This window comes from Mus musculus, chromosome 2 (genome assembly GCF_000001635.26).
Source record: "Mus musculus strain C57BL/6J chromosome 2, GRCm38.p6 C57BL/6J".
Classification (NCBI taxonomy): Eukaryota; Metazoa; Chordata; class Mammalia; order Rodentia; family Muridae; genus Mus; species Mus musculus.
Genome location: NC_000068.7, coordinates 147,703,147 through 147,718,298, shown reverse-complemented (window position 1 = coordinate 147,718,298; position 15,152 = coordinate 147,703,147). Strand labels below are relative to the sequence as shown.

Below are 15,152 nucleotides of genomic sequence, written 5' to 3'. Positions count from 1 at the left end.
TGAACACATGGAGAATGGATGTGGAAGGAGACAAGCAGAGTCCTGTCTGGAGTTACTGCTATGGAGGCAGGAGGAGCACATACTGGTTGGTGCCTACAGGTTTCTCTCTCCCATGGGCTCAGAAGACCTGCCCAGTAATTAGTTGTGCCTGGTTACAGTAGACATACAGATGTCCCATTCACTGTACCCCTGGTTCGGCTCTGTCCTGCCTTTACAGACTTTTATTTGCGGTTTTAAAATTTTCCACTTTGACTTTTGGTCAATAGATTCTCCAACTTCAACTCTCCTCAGATGAGGAGAGTGAGGAAGAAGAAACATACCTACCTGAGCTTTGCAAATATTCATAGGGAACCCACACATGGGCTTAGTATAGTCTCAGGCATAGAGCTAAACCTTTTGTCAATATGAGGCTCCGCTCCAACTGTGCGCTGCTTGGCTCGCGATCAAAATGGCTTCATCGTGTTAGGAGTCTCCAAGGCTTACAGAGTCAAACTTGGACATTTACTATACACATTCACAGGACTTATTCCACTGGCTCGTAATAAATCTTTATAACCACATATGGCGGGATTATAAATATCAGCTGGGAAGAGCAATAAAAGCATAGCATAGAGAAAGGTGTCGGCCTCGGTGGAAGCGATTTCAACTTTATTAATTTACTTCTTTGATCAAACTGTGCTATTTCAGATGGTGGGGTGAGGTTAATTCATGAGACATAAGGTGGAGAGACTCATAAAACACTAAACTCACTACAAGGAAAATAACTCAGTGGTTAGTCACTCTGCTCATGCGGAGGCACCCGCTTCTCATGAAACAATGACGTGAAGAACAACAGCAAAGCCACCAGGAATGGCTTCTTCAGACCAGACAGGTGGAGGTGGCAGTGCTGGGATTCTTTCCATCCACTGTAGCTTTAATCCTTTCCCTTAAATCAAATGAGATTTTAAGATGGGTCTTCATTTACTTAGAAATGTAAGAGATACAATAAAGAAAGCAGGATAGGTGTGCCTCCAAAGTTCTTCATACACCCCAAGCCATTACCACCAGGGCCAGACCACCTGTCTATTTTTTTGATCCATGGGTTTCCAGATGATGCTATCTGTCTGCGAGTAGGGCACAGGAGACCTGTTCAAGCATCTCTGCGGGGGATTTGCTTCTTCATCCTGGCTTCTGCTCTACATTGGCTTATTGGCAGTTGGCAGTGGGAATGGAGAACTCTCAGTCTCCCAGACATGCATGTGCAAGCTTATACACATATGCACACATATGCACACATATGTACACACACACACACACCAAACCAAAGGGCACATTTTATTTTAAAATTTTTGTTTGTAAACACTGTCAGTGCTAAATTATATGTTCAACCTGCCTTTTCTTTCAGAAGGAAAGACACAGATGTATTTTGTAAGGATCTCTGTAAACAACAGTCACTCCACCTTTCAACAGCATTTTAAAACAACATTTTTAATTATCAAGAGCATTTCTGAGAGAGCAGAGGAAAAGAAAAGCCTCTAGATTTCAGCTGAAACACTCATGATTCAAAATCTCCAATCCACTTACCTTTTCTCGCATTCTTCACTAGAAGTCTGCCACCCAGGCCGGCACAACTCAGGTGAGACTGCGTTTTCAAGCTTCTTAGATGTTGCTGACCTTTCAGCCTTCACGCTCAGGAGCCCAAGGAGGCTGCTTCCCTGGGGTGAATTTGCAGCAGAGGCAAAGTGGGACTCAGGGTCTGGGGGAAGCAGAACTAAAAGATGGCTTTTGAAGCTATATCTGTGATGTTGTTTGGTTTCAAAATTACATTAATGTACATTGAAGACTTGTCAAGTAGATGAAAATTTGAAAGTATTTTCTTCACAGTGTGTGGAAGTTTTCAAAAACTTATATAGATTAGGACCGTAAAATACATTAAGTATCATACATATGTATATATCGTGTACATGTGTGTATGTGTGCATGTGTGTGTGTGTGTGTGTGTGTGTGTGTGTGTGTGTGTGTGTGTATGTCTTTAGATATGATGCATTTTGGTACTTGCATAAGCATAAAAATCTAGAAGATTATTTTTCAAAATACATATTACTAAAGAGATTTTAAAGGCATAAATATTTAATGTTCTGTTACACAAAGGAAAAGTATATTCTTTCAATTTAGAGAGTAACAGTATTTTTAAAGAAAAAATTGCCTGGGTAGGCACAAGCTATGTAATATGTATTATGAAACACACACACACACACACACACACACACACACACACACACATCTAGTGTTTTAGGAGAAACTTTCACTTCAGCACTGTTGGGTACGTGACTGTGCGCTTCCTGTTTCTTACACAGGGAGGCAAGGCTCAGCACTGCCGTGGAAGTGTCATAGGAATGGTTTTGACCATGGTCTACCTTCTGAAAAGGATTACTAAAAATTAAACCAGCTATCCAAACAGTCCGCTGTGCAGTGTGTCATGTTGTGGTGGTTCTGTTGTGACGGACACAAACACATGCAAAGCCTTGGCACCGGGCATGCAGCTCAGTGGTACAGAATTTCCCCACTGCATTCAAAGCCCGAGATTCAGGGCCTAGAACAGCAAGAAAGGAAGAGAAAAACAGACAAGACAGAAAATAGACAGGAAAACCCAGTAACATAAACATGCATGTAAAGGCCCTAAACTGAGTCTTATGCTATTTTTAGATTAAATCAGACATTCATTAAGGCAAAATTATTATGAGCCTCTCCGCCCTGCCTTTGGAGCACTGAAGTTATGAATGCGCATTATGGTTCATAGGTCGATTCTGAAACCCATTTGATCAGCCAACTTTCCTATATAAAGTTTGTGAAAAGTGCGGAAAGTATAAAATGTAGATGGTGTTGCCTGACAGACAGCTGATGCGAGTGTACAAATGCCTCTTAAACTGCTTTTGCAACCATTTAACTGTGCTGGATGGAGAAAATACATCATGCACTGGTGTGCTATTAGTTTTATTCCACCAAAGAAAATTTTGGTTGCCATTTTTTCCAGATTCTAATAGTGGTATGTAGTGACTGGGTATAAGCATCAAAAACTATGACAGAAAATGGCTTTCAACTTGGTGAGGTTACATCATTTATGCTCCTACCAAGATTCTACCTAATCTGTTTCTTCTAGGTTCCATATACCTGAGCTTAGACAACATAATACTTCATCTCGTTTTGAACTATTAATACTTAAGAAGCTTAAGACTGCCGGGCGTGGTGGCGCACAACTTTAGTCCCAGCACTTGGGAGGCAGAGGCAGGTGGATTTCTGAGTTCGACGTCAGCCTGGTCTACAGAGTGAGTTCCAGGACAGCCAGGGCTATACAGAGAAACCCTGTCTCGAAAAACCGAAAGAAAGAAAAAAAAGAAGCCTAAGACCTAGTATGACATTTAATATTGAAACAAAATTGGAACATTCCCTGATGTTCCCAGACACAGCGCAGTCAACTAGCAGAAATAGCTAGACAGATGTCCTTTGCTATATATGGTAGATTGGTTCCAAAATCTCACTCCTCCCTTAAGATACCGAAGCTCTGAAGCTATGAAAGACTATGGTATGACGTAGCATGGTCTTACACACATACATTCCCCTCCATACTTTACATCATCTCTAGATCATTTACAATGTGCTATACAGTGGTAATGTACATACCTTTAATATTACACTGTTTTGACAAAAATGAGAATAATCATTTCTTCAGCTCTTCAATAAAGATAATCTCTCCAGTTAAAAAATTGTGAAAATTGCATGTATCATGGACCACGGAGAATCATTTAATCTTTAACTGCTATCATATATGTTCTCCTTTCTTGTTTTGTTTATAGTTATGTATGTGTGTCTCTGTGTGGGTTCACGCATCTAATACAGATAGCCTCGAAGGCCAGAAGCATCCCCCTGAAGCAACTGTGACCCACCAGACATGGGTGCTGGGAAGTGAACTTGGATTTTCTTCTGAGTGACCTAACTACAGTTCTAATTTGTGGATTTTCTTAGCTGTTAAATACTTTTTATTTACCATTTCAACACAATTCAGTTCTACCACTTTCTTTCCTGCAGGATTTAATGAAACACACTCTATAGTCAAGTCTGCAAGGGTATCAGGAGGTAGGGTGAAGCTCAGAAGGACAGCAGACCATGCTCAAATGGCCAGAGCCCAACAGAGATTCAGCTGTGGCCCTTAGTACCCATGTTTCTACAATGCTTTGAGACCAAAGAGTATTCTATCCAGACTTAGAATTTTCTTGGATGATTTTAGAAAGGGTCTAAGAGCTGGAACAATGCAGCACTGGGTGACTTTCTCATTTGGGGGATAAGACACAATTAAACAGAAGCTGCCTGGGGCATTAGTGTAGGTGAACCTGGCATGATACAGGTTCCACGCCACCCCCACCCCCACCCCCACCCCCACCCTCAGTAACACAAATGAACAAGTGAATGGTAAATAAATAATGCAAAATAAAAGAAACAAAAGGCTTTGCTAGCAAAGTTCTTCTCCATGCATCTTAGAATATCCGTCTGCTTTTGGGCAATCCCTGTTGGCATCAGGCCAGTTCAGAGAGAACATTCTAGAATTCGAAATACAGGCATTTCTTTCTTTCAAAGCCGTGCTAAAGGGAAACCTTCGCTTTCCTTTGAGCTTCACATCTCTCCTTCACATTAAGAACTTTGGAAAACATTTTCTCTAAATCAACATCTTAGTTTAATGCCTCTGCTCAGACAAGAATGTATTGTCAAGCAAAGAACCCTTGGAACGGTGGCAAAGTCCTGGAGCTCCTGGGGAAAGACAGGGGATCAGGACGGAGCCCAACATCAGCCAGGGTGTTTCTTATGACCCCCAATCAGCTCTATGCATATAGGTTTTTTTCCCTCTACAAAAATACAATTTGAATATATGGTACTAGGTAAAGAAATACTTGCCCGCTGACTGATTTAGAGCAGAAGTTTGAACATGTTTTCAAGCCTAGCTCTAGGTTGGGAAGAGGGAGAGAATTCTGAATTCAGAATTGCAACAGCCGGTTTTACAGTTAGTTAGAGACCAGGCTTTTGCCCTAGTGTCAGTTAAATTTTTTTCCTGTGGATCAAGGAATGTTTATATTAAGTTTGAGTCCCCTCTGAATAACTCTGCTCTCTGCTCAGAAGCCAGCCCAGTTGGAGGGAGACCCCCGAAGGTACACAACACACGAGCTAAAACTAAGCAGTCCCTTCCAGCCCAGAATTTGCTGGACCAGGTTCAGTCTCATACATATTTTCCGTGGCGGGAGTGGAAGGCAAAGACACTGTGTATTAGAAAGACAGAAAGAAGGGAAGGCAAGAGGTAGCTTTGTTCTAAGACAGATGAGGAGCCCACCATGGAGGGATCCCCAGGGTAAACAGAAACATCCACCTGCAGATCCAGAATTTAGTTCTCAGAGTCTATACCTGCGGACAGGTAGGTCCCAAACAGGCACTTAATAAAATAGGCACTGGACTGAAACAACTTGACAATGGCAAATGAACATTTTTAATTCAAATTTACATTTGATCAGATACTTGAAAACATAAAGCCTGTAGTTATAAGGGTCTTGTCTGAGCCACATATATATATGTGTAGTGTGTCTTGGTCAAATCAGTGAGAGCCTATCTATTCCCTCAATTATTTATTGCTTTGTGGTAAAAACAGAATAATTTCTTCTAGCTTTTGAGAATATACAGATATCTATAGCTACCCTGCTGTGTCAGGGCTGGGTTTACAGTCATGTAGGCTTATGAATTCATGGACCCCATTCACTTAAGAATAAAACCTTGGCCACCACATACTTCTTTAAAAAATACAGTTTATGATTGCCATATCCAGGGATCCATCCCATAATCAGCATCCAAACGCTGACACCATTGCATACACTAGCAAGATTTTGCTGAAAGGACCCAGATATAGCTCTCTCTTGTGAGACTATGCCGGGGCCTAGCAAACACAGAAGTGGATGCTCACAGTCAGCTATTGGATGGGTCACACGGCCCCCAATGGAGGGGCTAGAGAAAGTACCCAAGGAACTAAAGGGATCTGCAACCGTATAGGTGGAACAACAATATGAACTAACCAGTACCCCGGAGCTCTTGTCTCTAGCTGCATATGTATCAAAAGATGGCCTAGTCGGCCATCACTGCAAAGAGAGGCCCATTGGATTTGCAAACTTTATATGCCCCAGTACAGGGGAACGCCAGGGCCAAAAAGGGGGAGTGGGTGGGTAGGGGATTGTGGGGGTGGGTATGGGGGACTTTTGGGATAGCATTGGAAATGTAAATGAGGAAAATACCTAATTAAAAAAAATACAGCTTATAGCAGAATATGGAAATAAGACACACAGTCCTTGTTCCCAAAGGGACCTTCTAGAAGATAAGAGTGGATGGATAAAAAAGAGAATGACCAACTACCGTGGCCATGCAGGGCACCCAGAACAATCTTGGTTTCCTGTGGGACTCCCACAGGAAGATGGACAGGGAGTATTGTGCACTTGCTGGAACGAGGAGAGCAGCTCCATACGGTCAGACACAAGCTTCTGGTTTAAGCATCAAGGTCACCTTAGAGGTTAACAGAACCCTGCAACTCAAACTGAGCCCCTGCCCACTGCTGCTCTCTGTGAAGCTTCAAATGACCATGTTAGTGATGACCAGATCTTGAGTATAGCCTGGACATCAGGATATTTGAAAGCTATCTTTGAGACCACACTTTACATTGGTTTTGTTTGTTTGTTTTTATAAGTGTCCAAATCAATGATTATTCACCCCTCTCCACTGATTTTTCTTGCATTTTCTATGGGAGAGAAAAAAAGAGATAGATTTCTACTTTCTATGCTTTTTATAGGTGTACTGAAAGGTGTACTGAAATGATTTACCAAGGTTTAAAGTACTTTAAATGTTTTCTACATTGAGAAGGGCATTCTGCTCAAATAATTTACTGCATTATCTTTTATCTTCCCAGACTGGAACCCTGGACTCTCCTTTCCGGCGCCCTGACTTATAAACAGTATTTCTAACCATTCTTCAGACCACTTATAAAAAGAATATGCAGATGTGCACAAGTGGGTGTCAAAATATAAATCTTTAGCTTTGAGTTGGCACCCAGCTCACAGTAGAAAACAAAACATTTGCTTTGTCAGCTAATGAGCAGCCCCAAATGAGAAGTCCCTTCCTCTGGGTACTCACCAAGTGGGAGTGAGCATACACAGATGTCGGGAACTCCAGCCAGACTTGTGATTTAGCCGAGCCAGGCCTGGCTGCCAGCCACAGTGGTATATCAGTGAGTTCTAGAAAGACAGGCTGCCAATCCCACCGCTGTGTAGACAGAAAAGAACTGATTTGTTCAGGGGAAGGTAACGTTTGGAAACATTTTTTGCCCTGCACTGGTTGATATGGCTCGGTCCAGCAGGGCAGGGAGGAAGTCTACCTTCTGGTTCACAGGTGCTGTCTGCCCTAGGAGGGCTCCACGAGGAAGACATGATGTGTGCTCTGCAGGCTGGAAGCTCCTGTGTCTGGTGCTGAAAGATCCTGTCCTGAGACCTGTCAACTCCACATCTACTTGCCTTACAGGATTCGGGGCACAGGTCCATGACCACCTACTGACTTTGAGGGTTTTTCAGCCACACAGCTGGATAGAAAAAGGCACGTAAGGCATGAGTTAGCAGGGTGTGAAAAGAAATGTCCATAAAAAGAGCTCAGGGTGTAAGGGCAGAAGAAAAATACGGCCTGCAAAAAAAAAAAAAAAAAAAAAAGTAGGGGAAGGATTTTTAATATGCTGAGAGACAAGTGCGAGGGAACCAGAGGAGACAATCTTCATTGCAATCTGCTGTTCTGACAGCCTTCATCTGAGATGGAGAAACTCTAACAGGAAGTGCCGAAAGATGGTATTTTCTTTTCTTTTTTTCTTTTATTTTTAGATGATGTTTTCAAATGCAAAGATCAACATTGGAAATTTCAGAAAAGTGTTCTAACGCGTTTATGCCCACATCCCTTCTTACTGCCCAACTCAAGTACCAAGAACAAACTTCACCTGCCTCTAGCACCAGAAGAGGGAATTGCCAAATGGCACGGCAGTCTTGCGGAAAGCACCACTTCTCTTAGCTTTACCCTCTTGCTTTCCTTATCATATCTGTGAAGAAGCAAATGGCATGCCAGCTTTCCTTTTGTGAACACTGGGATGATACAGAGGGAGATTTTGATTTTAATAGGAATGTCAAAATAAATGTACATTTCAATGTTGTGTGTGCTGGTCTGTGCATACTTTATGTCTAATTTTCAATATTTACTTTGCTGACAAAGCAAAAAAAGTTCTCAAGAAAATGACTGTTACATTAAAAAGTAACATCCTTAAATTAAAAGTTATAATATTCTTAAAAAAGGAAAGCATCAGAATGTGTATTCCTGAGAGAAAAATCAGCCTGTGTTTAGAATTTCTGTTAGATATGACAGTTTTATAAATGCTGGATTATGGAAAATGGGTGCAAATTTCTATAATATTTTTGCTGCTTTTTTTTTTACTTGTTGGCTTTTCATAAAAATTATAAACTTTGGATAATAAACATCAATGCTGGATCAAGGTCAGAACATCCAGACCCAAGCAGACACTCACTCTCTCCTCTGGCAAGGTTCAGACCCAGAAAGCAAAGAGAAGCTGGGGCTGGGGCTGGGGCTGTCCCTGCTCTCCAGAGCTGGCCTAACTCTCACCGTGGCAAGGGCACCAGGAAAGGAAAAGGGTCCCCTCCTCCCCATTCACACCGCACCTACCTACACCTGGGAATTTAAATGAGACACTTATAAAGGGAAGTAAAAACAGCTTCTGTATAATTTAAACCAGAGATGCAAGTCTGTGAAAAGCTGTCCTCACGAGCAGCAAAATCAAACAGAAGCTGTGCTCGCAGGCAGCCGGGGAAGCCGAACGTTTTCAAACTTCTATATTTACACTAGCACGCTGTTTATTTTCGTTTTTATTAGAAAACTGAAATGACAAGTCAGAGTCTGAAAAGTATGAGAAGTCGTTAAAACAAAGACATAGCGGGCACTGCTGACAATATTCTCCTCAAATAACTACCGTGGCTTTTGATACACTTAACTCTCTCTATGTAGAGATGTACAAAGAATCAGGTTACACGGGGCATTTTGAACATCGTCTTGGTTTCATTTTATCCTTCCTGTTTTAATTATAAATATGATTTATCTTGATTGTGGAGGAGCTCAAACACTGTAGGAATGAAACCCATGAAAGTACGTCTCGCGATCCCACTCCCCGCAGAAGCTTTGCTGAAAGTTTGGTTCACAACCTGACAGCTATTACCCGCTTCCACAGACGTATGCCCACTTTGGAGCTTCAGTCTCAGGGGCTCCCAAGGGCAGGGAGTGCTCTTTGGAAACACTAGGTTAATGGTGGTCCTATGAATCAAGGAGCCAAGAGGCTTGTAAAACCCTTCCCCTGTTGAATTGGTTTTTATTGTTACACCACCCCACTTTCGTTTCTGTTTCCTTCTCTCGCTTCAATCATGATGATTTTCCTTGAAATAATTCTTAAAGGACATGTAGGGAATCAGCTCGATAAGAACTCTAACACACAAAGCAAGCACTGTCTCTGCTGATCATACACACTTCATTTCCACATTAGCGACTGAGGTTAGACATTTAGCTTTATGTGCAGAGCTTTCAGATCAGCAGACAGAGATGCCTATGACTTTTGTTCTTGAAGCTCCATGTGGAGAAAGCCTTCCATCAACACTTGAGCAGTTATGATTTCAGTGATATGTCTATATTTTAATTAAAAAGAATTAGTTCTCTTCCCATTTAACAGCACAATCCAGATCCAGATAAAATCTAACATAGTAAATTTTACACAGGAAGGATTGCTCTGTTTTGTTGGTCTGTTTGGTTTTTTGTTTATTGTTTCTTTTGTTTTTTGTTTTCGTTTCTTTTTGTGTTGTTTTTGTTTGGCTTTTTTTGTTTGTTCGTTTTGTTTTCAAAAGTCAGTAAGTAAATTTTAAACAGTATTATGTGTTTTGCTAACACATTGGGTCCTTCAAGGCACACACTGCAGGTCCCCACTCCTGGCCATTCACCCAGTGTTGATAGTGTTGATCACCCACTGACATAAGACTGTGGTACTTGTAGCTTTTGGCACAGTGTGTAAACTGTTGAGGTATGGAGTTGTGCAGTGCCCTTGAGTTGGCTGACTGTGTGATGAGGTGATCAACTCTCTGGCTTCTGCTCAAGGCTGGCAGATATATGGAGGCCCTATGCAAAATTTTCAAGGGCAAGCCAGGATACTTGTCACCAAAGACACTGGTTGCTGAAGACTGGTTACAAAGAGTGACTCCTGTTCCCACCTCCTTTCCTATTCTATTTCAGATCTGCTAGGAGCCATATACACACTCAGTGTGTGGGTTGGGTTTGGTTTTATTTTGTTTTGTTTTGTTTGTTTGTTTGTTTGTTTGTTTATACCTGCCTATTTTACTAGGAACTTTCCAGAAATTTTTCTTTGATACTTATAAACAAAGTTTCATCAAGATTCTGGTCACAGGTGTTAAGACTATTGCACTTGTTTGGGAAATGCTAGTGTTTTCATGCTTTGCTTTTGCATATCTGTCCTCGAAAGTACTTTTTTTTTTTTGGTCATCTTTTCTTTTTCTTTATTCAGGCATTTCTCTATTTTTAAATAAATTATTACTTGTGCTTGAAAAGCTACTTAATTTTAACATTAATTCTGAAGTTTTAGCTGATGTCTCAGGTGACCTGAATGATAACTAACTTCTACCCCAGTAGGGCAATGACTGGAGCCCTGTGTGGATCGGCGACATGATAAAGAAACACACCGGAAGGAGAAATGTTGGAGCCACCCTGGACAGTGGGCGTTACTATAAACCTTTCCTCACATTCTCTTTCTGCCACAAGCTGACTAATCTCCATCTTCTGTCCAGTGTCTCAGTTTCTCTCTTAGTCACTGAGCAGGTCTTCCTGTGATTCACCACGGCACCAGCAGTCACCTCCCTCCCTTCTTGCTTTACTCATGTGACAATGTGGCATCTTCCATGGATCAGGACTTATTCTCTGTCTATGTTTTCACTGCCTGGCTGAAACTGCTCAAAATTTTTTTTCTATCTCCTAAAGACGAAGTAGCTGCCAGGTTACACATTGGAGCTGGAAACTCCCTCTGAAGAATTCAGGTCAAAATCAAGGGCTTAAAGAAAGACTTAAGATTCTGTTGTAGTTTAGAGAGCTGAGAATGTTCTCATTTCTTAAAGGTGCAGGAAATTCTTGAGTGAAATATTTAAACACGGTGATTTTAAGGAGTCTGGTATATAAGCTATGATGAATTGGTTGGCAAAATATTTGCATTCATAGTATGGCCACAGATGAATATTCTAGAGTCTAGAATCCAGACAATGCCAATGGCAGACTACTCTGTTATTTAGAGATTCCTCCCCCTCATTCCTACTAATTCTCTCTGGAAACAAGATGAGCAAAACCATATTTGAGCTTTGTGGTCTTGGTCTGAGGACATACACAGGCATCCTCATGGTTTTCTACTAATACCCTCATTTCATGGAAGAACAGAATTACGCAGCAGTCTGCAGTGAGACCAGCCCCACTTGGATCTCTCTCCTCAGTTCTTGACAGTGTGTCCATCAAGAATATAGGACAGAAATGACAGCTAATTGGGTGAAGCTGAGAGACAGATTTAACAATACCCTTAGGACCAAACTTTATGTTTGAGACTAGAAGTACATTCTTGAATGAAAAGACGCATTGTTCTCATTACTAGGGATAATAGTGCCGTGAGTAAATATGCAAGTATCTGTTTAAGTCTTTTGTTCATTTCTCTTAGGAGTATGCCAAGAAGGGGGCTTTCTGGGTCACGTGGCACTGCTGCGTCTAATTTTCTGAAGAATGATATAAGACATACCATCTTAAATTTCTTACCAGGGGACAATAATATTTCCAGGTGACTTGTTTTAAAATTAGGCACAGTTGGCAACTGTTGAGGCTGAGCAATGAGAAAGACCTATAGGTTATCAGTGCCAGATAAGGGAACCTAGTCCTCCCCCCAGAGACATACAACATAGTCAGGAAGCCAGGACAGCTGATCTACTTGCCTTCCACTTGTGCTAACTGCATGATCCCAGGAAAAAGATTTTTTTCTGTACTTCTGTATCCACCTTTGTAAAATGGAAACACTCATAGGGCGCACGGGATGTGTTGTAAGAGTAAAAATGAGTTAATGTAGGCAAAACCTGAGAATAGCATATCAGAACCATGGAAGTGCAGCTTAAACTTTCTGATGAGGTCACTGGAGGCTGGGGGGCTGGAATGGTGATGAGTTAGAGCAGCGAAATTAGAGGGGGAAGAGAAACCTACATAATCCTCTGCCTTAGGCAAACTAGGCTAGCAGGTGTACACTGCAAACAGACAAAGTCCTCCTTGCTAGACATACTTTTCCACAGCAAGGAGACAAGGATGAGCAATGTAGGAGAGAGACAAACACATGGAAAACCTTTTCTTAGATACCTGCACATCTGTGTTTGCTGTGTCTCTACTCATAGCACGCACTTCATGGACTCAGCCTAAGTGTCCATCAACAGAATGGGAAAAGGACATGTGGCATATAAGCACATTGGAGTTTTGTTTAGCCATTCAGGACAAAATTATATCACCTTAGGAAAATGGATGGAACTTGGAATATCTATCTATCTATCTATCTATCTATCTATCTATCTATCTATCTATCCCCCCTTTAATATGATGAACCCATATATATATACACACACACACATATATATATATGTATATATATATATACATACATACACACACACACACACACACACACACATATATATATATATGAGCAGGACATGGTAGTAGGAGTGAACATTGTCAAAGTATATGATATATTTGTAAGAAGATGGCACAGTGAAGCCATCCCCTTGTGCAATGGATTTCTACAGTATTTTAAAGTCTGCTCTTCTTTACCTTCCCTGCTAATTGTGAAAGTCCAAAAGAAATATTTGGAAATGGAATGAATTTCATTAAACATGAAACTATATGGTTCATATAAAGCATTTGACATAAAACTGTCTTTACTGGATAAAAATATATCTTTTATTCAATAACTATTTCAACTCTAAAGTAGCTTTTAAAAATACATATCTGTCTCCCCCAAATACACATTTTGAGGTGGCAATTACATCCATCACAGTTAAACCGTGACTCTAAGTTTAACTAACTGGGTAGCAAATTAAACAAAAACAAATAAAATTTAAAAATCAGTCAAGACTTTGAATAGTTCTATCTCCAGAGATGTGTCTAAATGGTCATAAGTTCATTATGGACCAGTAAGCACTGAGAGAACACAAATCAATGCCACCATGAGAATAATTCCCATTAAAGTGGATCTATTTAAAGGGGGGGTGCGCTGGAGTGATGGCTCTGTGTCTGCTCTTCCAGGGTATCTGGGTTCAATTCCCACTTTGCACATGGATGCTGACAACTGTCCAAAATCTAGTTCCAGGGGATCAGCCACCCCTCTCTGGCCTCTGTGGGAACAAGACACACATGAGGCATACAAACATGCATACAGGCAAAACATCCACACATGTAAAATGAATAAAAATTTTAAACACAGAAGAGATAAAAAGTGTTGAGTAAGGGTATGGAGAAAGTAGAACCTCCTTGTATTATTGGAAGGAATGTAGGCCCATGAGGCTTGTGTGTCTACTATAGTGATTTCTCATAAAAGTCAGAGAATCATCAAATAATTCAGCAATTCTACTTTTGGTGTATGCCTAAGATAATCCAAAGCACGGACTGAACCATGTGTCTATTACAGCCATGTTCACAACAGCCTTATTCATTATGGCCCCAAAGGTGGAAGCAATCCAAGTTTCTATTGACAGATGAATGATGAGGCATAATAAAAACAATAGGATATTGTTCAGCCTGAAGAAGGAAGGGAACTCTGACACATGGAACAGCGTGGCTGAACACTGAAAACATATGCCAAGTGAAATAAGCCAGTCGCAAAAGAATACCAAATGATTCCACTCCTGTGAGGTACCTCGCCCAGCCAAACGCAGAGAAACAGAAAGCAAGATGGTACTTGCCAGCGAGCATGGATGAAGGACTGGAGAAGATTGTCACTCATCCTGGCCTTCCATTTAGGAAGATGAAAACGTTCTGAGCGTGGGTGGTGGCGGCACAAACCTTTGACTGTGCTTAAACCCTACCGAACTGCACATTCAAACACAGTGGAGACCCTTAAATCTGTGTTACGTATATTGTACCATACTAAGAAAATAAGTTTTGTATTCTGACACATCCCAGCTGCCACCTGGCTGGCTGACTTTCTGGTAAATGTCCCTCTGTCTTCCTGTGGGACTTGATATGACAAATTTCCTGCTGGAGAGAAAAATATTAGGAGTTGGAGGGTGATGCCGAGAAATATTTTAACAGCAGAGAGTTCCGTGAGAGTTGAAATCATCCAGTTTGCTCTTGATGCGTCACGGTTTGGTGGATTAATAGATCTGCTTTTAGAACCGTCTGCTTTGGGAGGCCTGGGTGATGTGTGTGACATTTATAACTCCTTTGCTCTGCTTGCTCACTTTATTATGTCTTTGGTGGTTTATTTATTTATTTATTTATTTATTTATTTATTTATTATTTATTTATTTATTCATTCATTCATTCATTCATTCATTCATTCATCCATTCATTTATTTATTTATTGGAGGGTGGGAATGTGAGAGCAAAAATACACCAAAATACAAACAAAGAATAACTAGAAATTACAGAGACTCTCAGTGCATTTTAAGGAAAGTATAAATAAATATATTGAAGATGAATGGAGCTGCCCAGCTTATTCACCCTCACTCAAAGCACACCCATTTAGAACCACCCCCCCACTACCACCATTTAATCCATTTCAGAGTTGTCAAAAATATGTTTATGGTTCTCTTTGTAAGAAAAGCAATATTTTCACAGGCAAATTTTTCTTCTTAAATACATTAAAATGGGGCATTTAAGTTGAACTTGAAATCCAGACTTGACTTAAATTTTACCCCAATGAGCAATTAATTGCACGTCCATTTTCTTCTTTGGTATAGTGAAGGAATCTTGGAAGGTTGGAGCTT

At 40.9% G+C, this 15,152-nt stretch overlaps 1 long non-coding RNA gene across 1 annotated transcript; it reads right to left on the bottom strand.

Annotated features, from left to right (window-relative positions):
• Positions 1–666: 666 nt before the first annotated feature.
• On the bottom strand, positions 667–7,606 carry A530006G24Rik (RIKEN cDNA A530006G24 gene). The gene is made up of 3 exons (NR_046014.1): positions 7,433–7,606; positions 7,192–7,320; positions 667–1,694 (listed from the first exon to the last, which is right to left on the bottom strand). It is a non-coding gene; the product is annotated as an RIKEN cDNA A530006G24 gene (long non-coding RNA).
• Positions 7,607–15,152: the final 7,546 nt, after the last annotated feature.